Source organism: Andrographis paniculata, unplaced genomic scaffold, assembly GCF_009805555.1.
Source record: "Andrographis paniculata isolate CXL003 unplaced genomic scaffold, ASM980555v1 Contig70END, whole genome shotgun sequence".
NCBI classification, from domain to species: domain Eukaryota; kingdom Viridiplantae; phylum Streptophyta; class Magnoliopsida; order Lamiales; family Acanthaceae; genus Andrographis; species Andrographis paniculata.
Genome location: NW_026137607.1, coordinates 2,459,997 through 2,475,606, shown reverse-complemented (window position 1 = coordinate 2,475,606; position 15,610 = coordinate 2,459,997). Strand labels below are relative to the sequence as shown.

The window sequence follows — 15,610 nt, the reverse complement described above, 5'->3', positions numbered from 1 at the left end:
TAGATGTCCCTTAAGGCAATGAGCAAGCGATGAAATTGTGTTATCGGAATTATATGTATTTACGGAAGCGGTGAGAAGGAAGTAGTGTAATTATATAAACTGAATATAAAGAATTCATAACACTGGAATTTTTGACCTTAAGGAATTTACAATAAGACTTCAATGACACCCAGATTCAAGATATTATAAGAAAGAAACCATACTGTCACTAGGAATCTCTGCGACCTAATAGACCACCATTAATTTTCCCGAAATCTGCCTCATTAGTGGCTTTACCCTTCTGTTACCTCTTTTTAATCAAAATTGAATTCAGAACAGCAGTTAAGCAGGTCGACAAGGCTTCCGCGTACTTAACTACATTGAACTACCTTGAGACCGCTTTTGGCGCATAACAAGGCTCAAATAATCAATTCTTCTTTAGCTCTAAACCAGTGAAATGGAATTCTCTAATTTCGAACTTTATATAAGTGTGTAAAAATGGTGGAAGAATTTAGGATAAAGAACTGAATGATATTTTATTATCTACTACGAAAGCGTGAAAAGACTGACACTATAAAACTGTAAATGAAAGCAGTAATCTAATCTAAGAAAGCTGTAAAGACTTGGCCAAGGGAGAAGGAGAACTTCTACTCCCTTGGCCATTCCTGTGGAGAACTCCCTTACAGGGTTGGAGCTCTCGAAAATAGGAAGACGACTTGCTGCGTAGTACTTGCTAAGAGTGTTTAAAAATCGAAGTATCGATCTTTTTTACATACAGATATCTGGCCCTATTTATAGTAGGTGAAACGGGACAGTTGCAATCAGTTGTTGGGCAGCTCCAACCGCTGGGCAGTTAGGCGGTTTCTGTTAGTTATTTTGTTGAGGCAGTTGCTGGCCATAACTCCCAGGGCGCTTGCTTTGATTGCCTTGAACTGTAGGGGCGCAGATCTTCCTCGCTTGCCGAAGTGCTGGAGGGCATCAGCGCAGCTAGGCTCACTTGTGCTGGCTGGAAATGGAATGGCTGTACCACTGCAGTCGGAACACTTAGTTGGAATCTGATGATAGTTTGCAGCGGTGGGTGTCTGGGTTGTCGCTTGCAAGCGGGAGAGGCTGTCGCTTGCGGGCGGTGAAGGCTGCTGCTTGCCTCTCATGCCTTAGTATTTTCAGGATGTATTCTGGGCGCTTGCGAGCGGAGGTGACTGTCGCTTGTGGCGTCTGCCTTAGCTTTTCTGGCACCAGACTACCGCTTAAAAAGGCAAAAATCGTTAATAATCTCAACAACAAATTCTGGATCATGCAAAGCGATATATATCAATAATGTATGCCATTGATGAATCATTGTGATGGTTTTTATACAAAAATTCGAGTAATACACAGTTTTGTCAAGTTAAGAATATACTCCTATTTGGAGTTATCACATACCCCCAATGTCTCAGGCATTTATGGCTAGTGAATACCCAAGGAAGGGTTATAGATTCACCAGCCAGAATTCAATGTTCTTCTAAAAAGAACAATCCTAATGTATGGCTCATAAGAAAGCCAAACTTATCTTATAATATATCTTTTATGGATAGTACAAATTTGGAAGATTGTAGTTTACTTATTAATCAGTTTTACTTAAATCAGCTTATGGAAAAGGCAGAAAAAACTAAAAAAATGTATGATGTTCATTACCAGGAAGATGAACAATTTCGGTGGCCAGATTTGTTAGAAAAGACAGAACCAGCCTTTTCAGCTCAAGACCCTTTATTGGAATTCAATTTAGGAACCGACTTGGTTCCAAAATAATAAGGATAAGTGGTTATTTGTCTGAGGAGCAACAGGTAATGATACTTGAGGTTATAAAAAACAATATTGATTGTTTAGTTTGGGATTATTCTGAAATGCTTGGTTTGGAAAGAAATCTGATAGAGCATCGGTTGCCTATTAGAGAAGGTTTTAAACCTTATAAACAGCCCCCAACGCGTATAAGTCCTGATTTGATGCCTCAAATCAAAGAGGAAATCCAGAAACTTCTTAAAGTGGGTTTTATTCGGCCTTGCCGATATGCAAAATGGTTCGCAAATATTGTACCAGTGGTTAAAAAGAATGGTAAGATTAGGATATGTATTGATTTCAGGGATCTTACCATAGCCACTCCTAAAGACGAATATGTGATGCCTATGGCCGATATGTTGATTGATTCAGCAGCAGGACATAAAATCCTCAGTCTGATGAATGGTTATGCAAGATATAATTAAATCTTTTTGGCAGAAGAAGATATTCATGAGACAGCGTTTAGGTGTCTAGGAGGTTTAGGTATTTACGAATGGACGGTTATGTCATTCGGTTTAAAGAATGCTGGGGCAACTTATCAAAGGGCCATGAATTCAATCTTTCATGATCTTATTGGCAAATCTATGGAAATATATATTGATGATGTTATCGTCAAATCTTCCAGTTTCGAGGAACACTTGAGAGACCTGAAAGATGCCTTCGAACGAATGAAGAGGTACAAGTTGAAAATGAATCCAACTAAATATGCTTTTGGTATACCAACTGGAAGTTTCTTAGGATTTTTGGTACATGAAAAGGGGAATTGAAATCGATGCCAATAAAGCCAAAGCAATTCTATCTATCCGATCACCCAAAACGGTCAAGGAAGTACAGAGTTTTTTTGGCAAGGTAAATTATCTAAGAAGGTTCATTTCTAATGCTGCAGGAAAGGTCAGACCAATTACTAAATTATTAAAGGGCGGGGCAAACGCTTTTGATTGGGGACCAGATCAGCAGACAGCTTTAGAAGCTATAAAGCAAGCCTTGATTCAACCACCTGTGTTAATGCCTCCCAAGGAAGGTCGGCCCTTCAAACTTTATTTGGCAAATACACATGAAGTGGCCAGCTGCTTACTAGCACAAGATGGTGATGATGGAAAGGAAAGGGCAATTTATTATTTGAGTAAGACCCTCATAGGACCATAAATGAATTACACTATGCCAGAAAAAATGTGTTACTTATTGGTGTTTGCATGCACCAAACTTGAGCATTATATGCTGCCTAGGAGAATAGAGGTTATCTCAAAGGGAGATCTTATCAAATTAATTTTGCAAAGATCTACCATGCAGGGCAGACTTATGAAATGGACCATTAAATTGGCTCATTTTGATTTGCAACATTCTCCATTGAAGGCAGTTATAAAAGCCAAGCAATAGCAGATTTTTTGGCAGACTTTTCGAGGGATAATCAAGAGCAGATCGGATGCATATCTTATGTGAGTACCCGAAATTGGTTAATGTTTTTTTATGGTTCTACTTCTAGAAATAGATCAGGTGCATGGGTCTTATTGAAAGGACCAGATGGCCAAAAGATCAAATTACAACTGCAATTAGAAGCCATGACCCATAATTCGGCAGAATATGAGGTTTTAATCTTGGGGTTGGAAGCCTTAATAGCCAGGAATGTTCATTCGATGGTCATAAGAGGAGATTCTCAATTGGTAATCAATCAGGTAACCAAACAATATGTTTGCAATTATCCTCATCTACGCAGATACCGGGATATTGTATGTCGTTTTTTATTAATAATCTCAGAGGTGATAATTGAGTTCATCCCTAGGAAGGAAAACCAACTTGCAGATGAGTTAGCTCAAAAAGTTTGTAAAGAAATCCCGAAAGATATTTGTGCGGAGATCGAATCGGAAACAGAATATGGGACCGACTGGAGGACAGAAATTGTCATGTATCTACAAAATCCAAGAGCGAATGTGCCGATAGGGATACGGTTAAAGGCTCTACGATTTCAGTTGATAGAAGAAGTCTTATACAAAAGGACGTTCGACGGATTACTTTTAAGATGTTTAGGGTCTGAACAGGCTTTGGAAGTCATGACAGAAGTACACAGTGGGGTCTGCGGAGCTCATCGAGTAGGTTTGAATATGAGATGGGCTATTCATCGTTTGGGTTTCTTTTGGCCAAAGATTTTCGAAGATTGTATACAATTTGCCAAAGGTTGCCAAGAATGTCAAAAACATGGACAGTTGAATCACTTGCCAGTCACTGAATTGCAAGTTATGGTAAAACCATAGCCTTTCAAGTCTTGGGCCATGGACATCATTGGTAAAATACATCCTCCTTCATCCAAACATCATTGTTTTATTTTGACTGCAACAGACTATTTCACCAAATTGGTCGAGGCGGTTGCTTTAAAAAATGTGAATCAAAAGGGGGTGTCTGATTTTGTGTTAAATCAGATCATTTATAGGTATGGTATTTCTCATTCTATAACCACCGACCAAGGTCTGGTTTTCACTGGGGAGAAATTTCTAAGCTTCTTGGCAGAGTTTGGTATTCGGATAAACCATTCTTCGCCTTATTATCCCCAAGCTAATGGGCAAGCAGAGGCAGCCAATAAGATTATTATTGGAATTATAAAGAAGATGGTTGAGGGGAATCCAAAAAAATGGCATTTGCTGTTACCTCAGGCCTTATGGGCACACAGGAATAGCAGAAGTTCGGCCACGGGATTCTCACCATATCAACTTACTTTTGGGCAAGATGCTGTGTTACCAGCCGAAATTCAGGTATCATCTGGACGTATAAGTTTTACTACTTGAAAGTTTACTGAAGAATATCAACAAGTTATGTTCAGCAGTTGGAGAGTCTGGATGTCAACCGACTCCATGCAATCGATCAGATTGTGAAACAGAATGAACTCAGGGCAAAGTCTTATGGAAAGAAAGTCCTTTATAAGACTTTCCAATAAGGAGATTTGGTTTGGAAGACCATTCTTCCTACATACAAGAAGATTGATCAATTAGGAAAGTGGTCTCCGAATTGGGAAGGGCCATTTATTATTCAAAAGGAGATTGAAAATTGTGCCTTTATTATAGTGAATCAAGAGGGTAAAAGAGTACATGATTGTATTAATGCTAGATATCTGAAGAGGTATTTCCTGCCTTTTCAGATAAGAAGAATGCATAAAACAAGATTTTTTATTCAGAACCCAAACATAAGGTGTTCGGACCCAAAATGGGGTTTATTCATTATCAGACATTGATATGTGCGGGGGACCTCCTTCTTCCGAGTCAGAATCTTCATCCCAGTGATTAGAAATTAATTCTGGTTCCTCATCAAGAAGGTCTTCTAAATCAGGTCGGTATCGTTCCCATTGATTTTACATTTCTTCTAAGTCATGATTAGTAGAGCTTTCATGTCTGTTATGGCCTGTCGTTCACGATCAACAAGAGTGCGTAGTCTTGAAAAGACTGTGCGCTGATTGGAAAATATATGATCCCAACCAAGGTCTGGAAGTATGGCTGTCACGTGATGTTCAATCAAGTCCATATGGTGATCAATATCATGAAGGCGGCTTAGGATATCACGAAGAGTTTCATATCCTCCCAGAACGTTTTCCATCAGGCGAATAAAACGATGAATGGTCTTTCTTCCTCGTTGGGAAAATCTGAATTTGAAATCCAGTTGCTTGAGTATGTGTAACAAGTCTTCAGCATAGCCACCGACGGGATGGTTACCCACAAAGAAGGGTTGAATGACACCTTCCCAGTTTTTTGAAGGAACATGGGGTCGATTGTGTGACATTTTGATTAATACCTCAGGTATGTCCCAATTTTAGGTTCTTTTCGAAGTTTGTTTGCTTTATCACAAAGGGAAATGATTTTTATAAGGGAAGTAAGTTTGATTTGGTCCCTGGAGATTCGGAGTACAGAAAGTGATCCTTGTCGATAGGAGAAACAAAAAGTGTTTACTAAGTAAGAATTTACAAAAATTTACAAAAGGACCCCCAGGACAGTTTTGATTTGGGACCATTTATCTTCGGCCCTGGACAGCCGTCGGTTGTCAGCAGCCGCCTGATATCTTCTGATAGATTGAGACCGGGTTTGAATCTTTAATTCTTAATCTAAGTCGGCCTCATTCTTCTTGTATCGCTCAATTAGGCGCTGTTCGTCGGCGACGTGACCCTCCAGGATGGACTGTTCTTGACAAGCGCCCTAAATTCTGCCTCCTTCTTCTGGATCGACTCATCTATTTGAGTCTTGACGCTGAGGAGTTCTTCTAACCGTCCAGTAGCTTGCTGAAGGGATTCCCTGGTTTTGGCCAATGAAGTTTCCAAACTTATTTGACCCACACTTGGCTGGGATGGTTCGGCTGATAGGAGTCGGACGAGTAAGATGTCGTTTCGAAGTTCAGTCAATCTCTCCATCAGCCGATGTAGAATTGGGGCGGCCGCCGATTCCGAAGGACTTTGAAATAAAAGGCCACCAACCGCCTGAAAAAGACTTTCCAGAAAATCTGACCCCAAGTCGGGGAAAGGTCGGTTGACGGCCTGGGCAAAGATGGCCTGAATATCCGCCGGAATCGGAATGGCTGATAGAGGGGCTAAATCAAGATGTCCCTAAGAGAAAGTTCAAATGTTTAGATTTCATGGAGAGAATATATTAAAGATCACTTATTGGATTTTTTTACTTACTTCCGGGCGGACCGTGGTTATGGAGGGCGCAAGGAGCGTTGTCGGTTGGGGAGGACGGGCAGCGGGCACCGCAATAGCCGACTCTTCGGCTGCTGCGAAAGGTCGCTATGGTGCTGACCTGGGCCCCTAAAAGTTGAAGTATGAAGTATTTAATATTTTTTGAAATTGGTTCTTAGTAATGAAAGGGGAGCCTGAAATTTCTACCAGGTTAACAGAAGTCTCCGAATCAGAAGAGGAAATCTTTTCTATTTCCTGCAAGGGACCTCTTGGTTGGGCGGCCGCAGGTGGTTCTACAGCCCGTCCTGCCGCCTCTGGAATAGGTACGGCTGCCCTCGGGATGGCTGCGCTTGGGGCGGCTGCAGCCGGTGCATCAGGTGTGACTTGGACGGCCGCAGCTGCGGACATTTCCAGCAGTTGTGCCGGCCGCACCTAAGACATCTCCAGCAATCGGAGCGGCCGCGATGGGGGCGGCTGCAGCAGAGACGACTGTAGCATGAGCGGCTACCGCAGGAGCGGTTGCAGTTGGGGCGGCTGCAGAAGGTGCGATTGGTTCCTCGCTAAGAAAGGACGAGTCCGAAGCCTCAACTGGCAGTCCGCCCATCTGTGAAGCAGTTGCCTCGCTATCATAAGAGACCCTTGCTACTACCGGTTCAAGTGGTGAAGGCGTCTACAATAAATATGTTAGATACATTTTTCAAGTGTGAATTTTGAAGTTATGAAAATCGAGCGTTAAGGAAATTTACCGGGTCTCTCAGCGGTACTGGCAAGGATTGCCTCCTAGACTCCTAGTCGGGGCCCCTTCCCGACCACTCATCGGCTGAGAGGGAAAGGATTGCCTCTTAGTCAGGTCCTCCTCCCGACTAATCATCGGCAAAACAAGTAATGGTGTATGCGTGTGGATGGGTAGAGCCTGCGATTAAATGACATAGGTCAGTACATGAATTGTTTGAATGTGAGGAAAGTAGTAAACATGAGTTGGTTACTTGAGGCTGGTCAGCTGGTAAGCTTGGTGGTTCGGCCGGGGCTTGGACGGTCGCTGCTGCCGAGGTCGGGCCTGATAGTAAGAGTAATATAAGTTAGAAAGTTAAGGAAATATCATAATAAATCAAGAGTTTTTGAACATACCTAAACGGGGCCGGGTCCTTACGGGCATCCAAACTGATAAGAAGTCCTTCAGAGCCTGCTGGTCTGTTCCAGAGGTAGGGACTGTTTGGATCTGGAAAGCTTTCCTTTTTTTTTTGGGGCGCTTGACCCGGCACCCGAGGCGGCTACTTTTCTTCGGGCGCTAATAGGTCTAGCCGCCCCTAACACCACGGCAGGCTGGGGCAGGAGAACACCCAGCAACCGATCTTTTTCGGGGGCAAGTAGGGCCCAAATGACCGACCACCATTCGCGGAAAGTCTCAGCAGTTTCGGGAGAAGAATGGAAAGGAATATAAGAGTTGAAAGTTATGTAGGTGGTAAGTTGGGAAACATAAGAAGAAATCAACTCAGGGATGACCCGCCCGTACGGACTTTGAGGTATTAGGTGGGGACGGGCGATGGGGCTAGATAAGCCTTGGCAGCAGCCGAATTGGCGTGCTAAAAATTGAGGCTGATAACTAAAAGTATAAAATGATTTTTGGCCTTTTTTATCAAATTTTTTACTAACAAATAAGGACCTGGGTTTAAGGGCAGAATCCCAGGCAAAAGAAAAGGTCGGATGAGGAAGAGGGTCAGGTTCGGCCATGGGTGAAGACACAGGAAAAGGCCAAAAAAGACCAGACGCGTAGCCAACATACCTCCTATATACGTAAAATCGGGAGTTGCTGCGGTTGTCGGCTAGAATAGCGGTTATGATGGGATCGGATGATTGGAGGTTGCCGTGGCCTAGGCAGAGTCGATTAAGGGCTAATCCCAAAGATTTGTCGGGTGTTGGGGAAATAAGAGGACGGCCAAGTTGGAACACGTCATGAAAATAAAGCTGGAACCAAAGTTCCAGGAACCAAAAAGGGCCCGACGCGGCGGTATCTAATTTCTTACTATCCCTATCTACAAGACGGGTACTAAACTTAGAAAGACCTTCAAAAAGATTGGCTAAGAAAAGGGTGCCAAGCGAAAAGAAACGACCTGATGCTATATAAATAACTAGGTCAAGATGGGAAGAAAGGACGCATTTGGAATGAGAGACTATGACATACCTACAGAGCCAGAAGAGAAGGAAGGCGACATGTTCGCGGTCGGTCACGGGGGTCCCTCTAAGAATAAATCATAAACCATACCTACAACCTTTCGTCGACCGGGGAGCCTGAATCTTGGTTATAGCTCATGCGCAAAATTTATGAATCTCTTTCCTTCAACTGCTCGGAATGATACTTCATCACTAACCACATATTCAACAAGCTTCAATGCACACCTTTTTTGAAAAAAAAAAAAAAAAGAAAATTGTTACTATTTGCAATGAAAATTTCAATAATAATAATAAAAAAGGTTACTATATTCAATAAGGAAAAGAGGTTCAATACACACCTTTTTTTATTGAAGAAGTACCAAACTAATGAATTTCCTTGTCCAATTCTAGAGACTCATTTGTTTATGAATCTCTTTCCTTCAACTGCTCGGAATGATACTTCATCACTAACCACATATTCAACAAGCTTCAATGCACACCTTTTTTGAAAAAAAAAAAAAAAAAGAAAATTGTTACTATTTGCAATGAAAATTTCAATAATAATAATAAAAAAGGTTACTATATTCAATAAGGAAAAAAGGTTCAATACACACCTTTTTTTACTGAAGAAGTACCAAACTAATGAATTTCCTTGTCCAATTCCTAGAGACTCATTTGTCAAAATACATTATTTTTCTTCCTTTCCAATTCCTTCGTACAGTGAACTTATCTTACATCTTCTCACCAAATGATTTTTCAACCTACTTGTACTTTCATGAGTAGTAGGAATCTTAACTTTACAATATTTGCAAATACCGATCGATTGCTTGCTTTTATTGCTTAATGTCCGAACTCCTGTTTCACAATGCAACCAATATACACTCATTTGTTTAGGAGCTACTGGGGATTTTGTTAAATCTTCTCGTGCTCGCTTACGTCTTGAGTACTTACCAGCATCTCACTATTTAGAGTTTACAAAGAACCTGAAGATTCAGACTCCATTCTGAGAAAAAAAATAGTTATTTTATTACATGAAAAAAAAGATATTTGGGGGAATAATAATTATATTAAGAAGTCTCAATCAGAAAATAATAACAAGATCAAAAACCACCGGCAACCCTTAAATTTTCACAAGAAATGATAAGAACTTCCTAAATCACTTTTCATCGGAGACCAACTACGTTTCTTTATTCTATCACATTCATATACATATATTTGTAAGTATAACGAAAAATACTTTATTTGAAGGCAAAGTGAAAAAAGAAAAAAAGAAAGAAGGATGCAGTACCACACCCAGACTCAGCAGCCCTCTTCTTTCACCTCAGATACACCAACAACAACAAAGCATAATTTTATAACTAATTAAAACCGCTAGTTATATAAGTTATGTTTATCATCCAAAATTTATAACATAAAAAATCAAATTAAAAAAATCCAAACGAAATAAAGAAGTCATATTTAAGGACAAAATTCGTATAAAAAATTAATATGAAACAAAACTTTTAAACATAAAAAATTAAATTAAAAAATCCAAAAGCAGTACAGAGATCAAATTTAAGAACCAAAATTAGAATAAAAATTCTATATAAAGCAAAATTATAAGTTTATGTATGTAAAATCCTTTTTTTGATTTGCCCTATTGGCTTCCGCTGTCAATTATTTCCTCATTTCTTCTCACTCTTCTCCTCTATATTGTAGAGAGAGAAGAAGAGAAGAGAACAGAAGGGTAGAGATATGATTTCTATGCAGTAAAATATGCAATCTTTTGAGGATTAGGTTTTACCAAAGGATGGCTGACGAGATGGGCGGGTCCGGCGAGGTGGGCGGGCGGCAGACCGACGGTGGCTGGGGGACGGATTTCTGATCAGGAACGTCGACTCTTGCGTGAAGGGGAAAGCGGCTGGAGGCTGGAGGTGAACCGCTGAAGAGAATGGAGAAGAAATGAGAGTCATGTAATAAATTAGAGTTACCTGGGTTAAGATTTTTTTAAAATAAAAAAAAAAAAAAAAAAAAAAAAAAAAAAATATTTATATTAATAGTTAATTTATGTAATTAATATATTATTAGTGCAGTATAAGACTGAAACTCTAAACGTTCTAAAATTTCGTACCGTTGTCTTACCAAAATTTTCGATAAATTTATTCATTCTCTAATGACACACCATATAGAGATATCGCATGAATTATATTAATAAAATACAAATACAAAACATAATATAATAATAAAGATACAATAAAATATATTTTCTTTTAATTTTGTATAATCACACTATATATTTAATTTATTTATGTAAGAAAATTTACATATTTTATAAAATTTACCATAGTTAAATTTAAATTTAATTGTACTTTTTATACAAATACATAAATAAATTAATTGTATGTTGCTGAAATATTTTTAAAATAAATATATTTTAAGTATTTTAAGATCTAAACTTTAGCGAACCAAAATTAAAGTAAATTATTTGAAAATTAATGTACGCTATATTAATAATTTCTAGAGCAAGAAATTTTGTTATAGACAATTTCTATAGTTATTTTGTATTTATCCATAACATTTGACACTATAATTTGATTTTATCCAAATATAAAATATATTGTTAATAAAATTCTATACAAAATAATAAAAAGAGTAAAAATTATTTTTATTACAAATTTAATAATTTAAAAAATATATATAAAATATTGGGACCTACACCGTCCTCGTAGATATATATATATATATAGATTATTACAAAAGGTAAAATTGCTCATAATTCTCATGTGGCTTCGACATTCAGCATAAAATTTCTCTATACTTTAAAATTTGTTTGACACCTCCTTATACTTAAAAAAATTATTGCATGAAACTCCACTACTATGAAACATTCCTTGTGTGATGATAAGATGATTTTCTATCTATATCTTTTGCATGGTAGAGGAATTTATGCAACATTTTTTAAAGTATAAAAGGGATGATATGCAATTATTTAAGTAAAGTGGAGATTTACATTGTTTTGAAATCACCGAGGAGTTTCATGGAATATTTTTTAAAGTATAAAGGGAAGTCATGCAATTTTTAAAATAAATTGGAAATCTACGCTGAGTTTCGTAACTACAAGGAAGTTATGGACAATTTTGTCTTACAAAAATATCATTATTATTTTTTCAAAAAAAAAAAAAGGTTTATTCTTCTATTATACTCTTCTTTCATCACATATGATTTACTTTTTTTCTGTCACATTATATATGATAATTTTCTATTTTAGTAAATTTATTCTTTTTAAATATATCTAACTGTATACACCCAAACAATTAATTGGGGCTGGCTCAGCGTAGGTGCAGTCCAAGGACATTCGCGGCCCAACATACAATCCAAAATAGCAGACGGACCTTCTGACCCGTCTAGCCCATCGTTCAAAGAGGTCCAGCTCGACTTGGGAGCAGTCCAACGAAGGCAAGAAGGTCAAAGAAGTGATTAGAAAGAGAAAAAAGTGGGATAAGATCTTATTCAAACAAATTCAAAAAAAAAATTATCTATTTAAAGAAGATCCAAGAGAGCAAAAAGGAGACGTCATTCATCATGATTCTTCTTCTTTTTTCATAATTTTTCTCTGTATTTTTTTTTAGATTTTTACAGTTTACTTCCATTAATTCCAATATAATTTTTAGCTTTCGTTCCTATTTTACCTTCTTCTTTCTTCGTAAATTTTTTCGGTTATCGCGAAATAGTCCGGATCCTTTTTTGAGGAGGCCGGGGGAACCCTACAATTAAATCAATTCCGACAGGCTTTTCCGATTAAGCCGTCGGTGGCGATTTTTTTACGACAACAGATTGGCACGCCTAGTGAACACTGACGTCTCGCGACTTTTACATACAACTTCGAGGGAAAATTGATGCCGCTGATGACTGCAGAGATGTTTAAAAACAAAGAAATTGTCGGCGATTCGTCATCGCGCCCTGCACAGCAAGCTGCCCCACGCAACGAGGCTTTCACGGCTGCTGGAAGGCCGGACCATATCATTAATCTTCCAGCCAGCATCCTTCAGGAGCAGATTCGTGAGGAAATTTAGTCATCCATTCATGGATCCACCCTGGATCTATCTCGGTACATTACCAACGTTCTGAAACCCACCATTCAGAACGAGTTTACGATGCTTCTGGAGGAAGAAACTCGAAAAAGCAAGGCCCGGAAGGTCGATTTTAGCCAGTAAGAGATTTGGCCTCCCGCAGGCCTTACAAGCCGCTCTAGCAGACCTCTCAAACACTTAAGTATGGACATGTTACTCTGTTAGGTAGGGTCTGTTAGGTAGAGGTTCTGGATCTGGAGGACCTCCGATTACCATCCAGAAGGTCGGAGAATCTCGGGCGTTGGCTGGGCAGGCCTTCTTTGGGCCTCTTCCAGCCGACGGATTTGGGATGACCTTTGGGTCAATCCCATCAACGCCACATGGGCAAAATAATCCCCTATTTCCTGGAACTACTTTCAGCACCCTAGTTCCCACTCTAGGCTTTCGAAGAAACCCAATGGCTGGACAAGAGACTTCCAATGCATGGGGGCAGGGGTGACAACAATTCCAGCACCTTCCTTTGTCCCTAAGCCTTCTGGAATGACTTGGGAACCAGAGAGATCAATCCCAATACCATTCCGATACACTGGAGGGCAGAGAGCTACTGGGGAAGGTCGATTGCTGCTGGTTCCAGTCTGCAACAAACCTACGAATATCCTGCCAAACCAACCCCCAAAAATACACCATTGCAACAGGTTCCAGTCCTTAGCGAACCTACGGAAGGCCCCCCGAGTTCGTTTCCCACAACAAGGACCTACTCATCAAGCCTTCCCACAGCCGGCGTTACACAATCCGCCGTCCGTTTAGGTAGTTTCCGAACAGCCTGGGGGGCAGGCAGAGATGGTGTTTGATAAATTTTGATTTTGCCATATTTTATAGTTTATATTTATTTAATTATTTATTTATTTTTGGTATTATTTATGTTAAGTTATTCTAATAATTGTATTTATTTCATCTTGTGTGTATAATATTAATTTATTAGTTTTTAAATGTAATTTATAATTATTTTGGTGTATAAATTAAATTAATTGATATGTTTCTTGAATGATATTTATAGGCATTATTTTATGTGCTATTTAAGTATTTAATTTTGGCTAAACTAATTTTATTTAATAAGTATTATTTATTTAAATAAATATTTGCGCGAAAGTCAACAAAAGTCAATGGTCAATGTAAAAAAGTCAATGCACGAAAGTCAAAGTCAACCGCTGCGCGGAATTCAACCGACGGCCGTGCGGAAAGCAAACGAGCACGGAATTTGAGTGGCGGCTGGCGCAGAAAGTGAGCGGCGGCTACAGAAAAGTGAGCGAGACCATAAAGCGATGGAGACCGCGTTGAGAGCGATGACGGCTGCACAAAAGTGGGCGACTGCACGGAAAGCGATGACGGCGCGCTGAAAGCGATGGCGGCCGCTTGGAAAGTGAGCGGCGACTGCACAAAGTGAGCGGGCGCGGAATTCAAGCGGTGGCCGCGCAGAAAGCAAGCGAGCCCGGAATCTAAGCGGCGGCTGGTGCGGAAAGTGAGCAGCGGTTGCATAGGAGTGCACGAGCGAGGAAGGCGAGCGGCGGCTGCATTTATGAGCGCGGAATCTGAATGGTGGCTGGTGCGGACTCCGTGAGCGGCGGCTGTGCGGAATTTGAGCGTCGGCTGTATAGGAGTGTGCGAGCGCGGAAGGCGAGCGGCGGCTGTATTTATGAGCGCGGAAAGCAAGCGACGATTGCAATTACTATCGCTGGTCAGCGGCGGCTGTATTAATTGCCGCTGGTCAGCGGTGCTTTTACTGCGCCGCCGCTAATTTCTGCACAGAATTTCGCTGTATTTATGTCTCCTGCACCTTCAGCTGTTGCATTTACTGCACCCTCTCAGTTCCCTTAATTAAATTTTTGCACTATTTATTAGTCTTTTTTTTTTTTGTTGTTTTGTCTATAATTTTAATTCTAGAACCTTTTAGGAAATAGGTAGTTATTAGTAGTTATATTAGTAGCTATTTTTAGAGGTAGTTAATAGCTATTTTAGAAGTTAGTTATTTATGGTTATTTTTGGAGGTAGTTAGTAGTTATTTTTAGAAGTAGTTATTTATAGGCGGTTGTAACCGCCAAGCTTCTAAAAGCTTTTCCCCCGATAAATATCCCCTCTAATTGTATACATACACACCCATATACACCATATATACATAATCATACACTCCATTTTTCTCGATTTCTTTTTTCCATATTTTTATCTAGTTTAATAATACGAGATTTTCAGTTTTGTGTCGCGAGCAAACTGATTTTCTCCCTATTTTATTTTAATTTCAGCATATTATTTTAGCTAGTAAAATTTCTATCATATTTCTCAACCTCACTTTCACCCAAAAATTTCATGTTCGATTTGAATTGTTCAAGTTGGATTTCGACAAAAAGTTACGGAAGGGCGATAGAAAAATCAACTATTTCAGCCTTGTTTCGTGTCACAAATAGATTCCGGGTAGTTCAACGTAGCTAAGTACGCGGGAGCCTTGTCGACTTGCTTAGTTGCTGTTCTGAATTCGATTCCGATTAAAGAGAGGTATCAAACGGGTAGAGCCACTAGCGGAACGGTTGGAAGAATAATTCATGGGGCATAGGCGGTGGTCTATTGGGACATAGAAATTTCTAGTGACAGTAGAGTTTCTTGCTTATAATGTTCTTCGTCGGGTGTCGGTGAAGCCTCATTGTAAATCCCCTAGGGTCGAGTACCAACCAAGTCGAGAATCGGCTTAAGCGAGCAAATGCGATCACGCTCATTCCTCTGAACCACCCCACAATTATACATATATTTTTCGCTATCACGCCATCGTCATCCCGCTCATTTCATCCATGGAAATCTAGCCATTAAAGAACGCAAAAGTCAGACACAAACGCCTCGCTTTATCCTTTTCAAGATACGTATATTTTATCGTTTTTTAGTTAGATTTAATTTTTGCAATTTATCTTTTCAGTTTCTTCGA

General features: G+C 39.6%; 1 long non-coding RNA gene across 1 annotated transcript; it reads right to left on the bottom strand.

Annotated features, from left to right (window-relative positions):
* Nucleotides 1-1,242: 1,242 nt before the first annotated feature.
* Nucleotides 1,243-10,507, bottom strand: LOC127264528 (uncharacterized). Its single transcript, XR_007841739.1, has 9 exons — nt 10,377-10,507; nt 9,208-9,596; nt 8,953-9,093; nt 7,571-8,839; nt 7,429-7,499; nt 7,189-7,355; nt 6,650-7,112; nt 6,446-6,571; nt 1,243-6,370 (listed from the first exon to the last, which is right to left on the bottom strand). It is a non-coding gene; the product is annotated as an uncharacterized LOC127264528 (long non-coding RNA).
* Between the last annotated feature and the right edge of the window lie 5,103 nt (nt 10,508-15,610).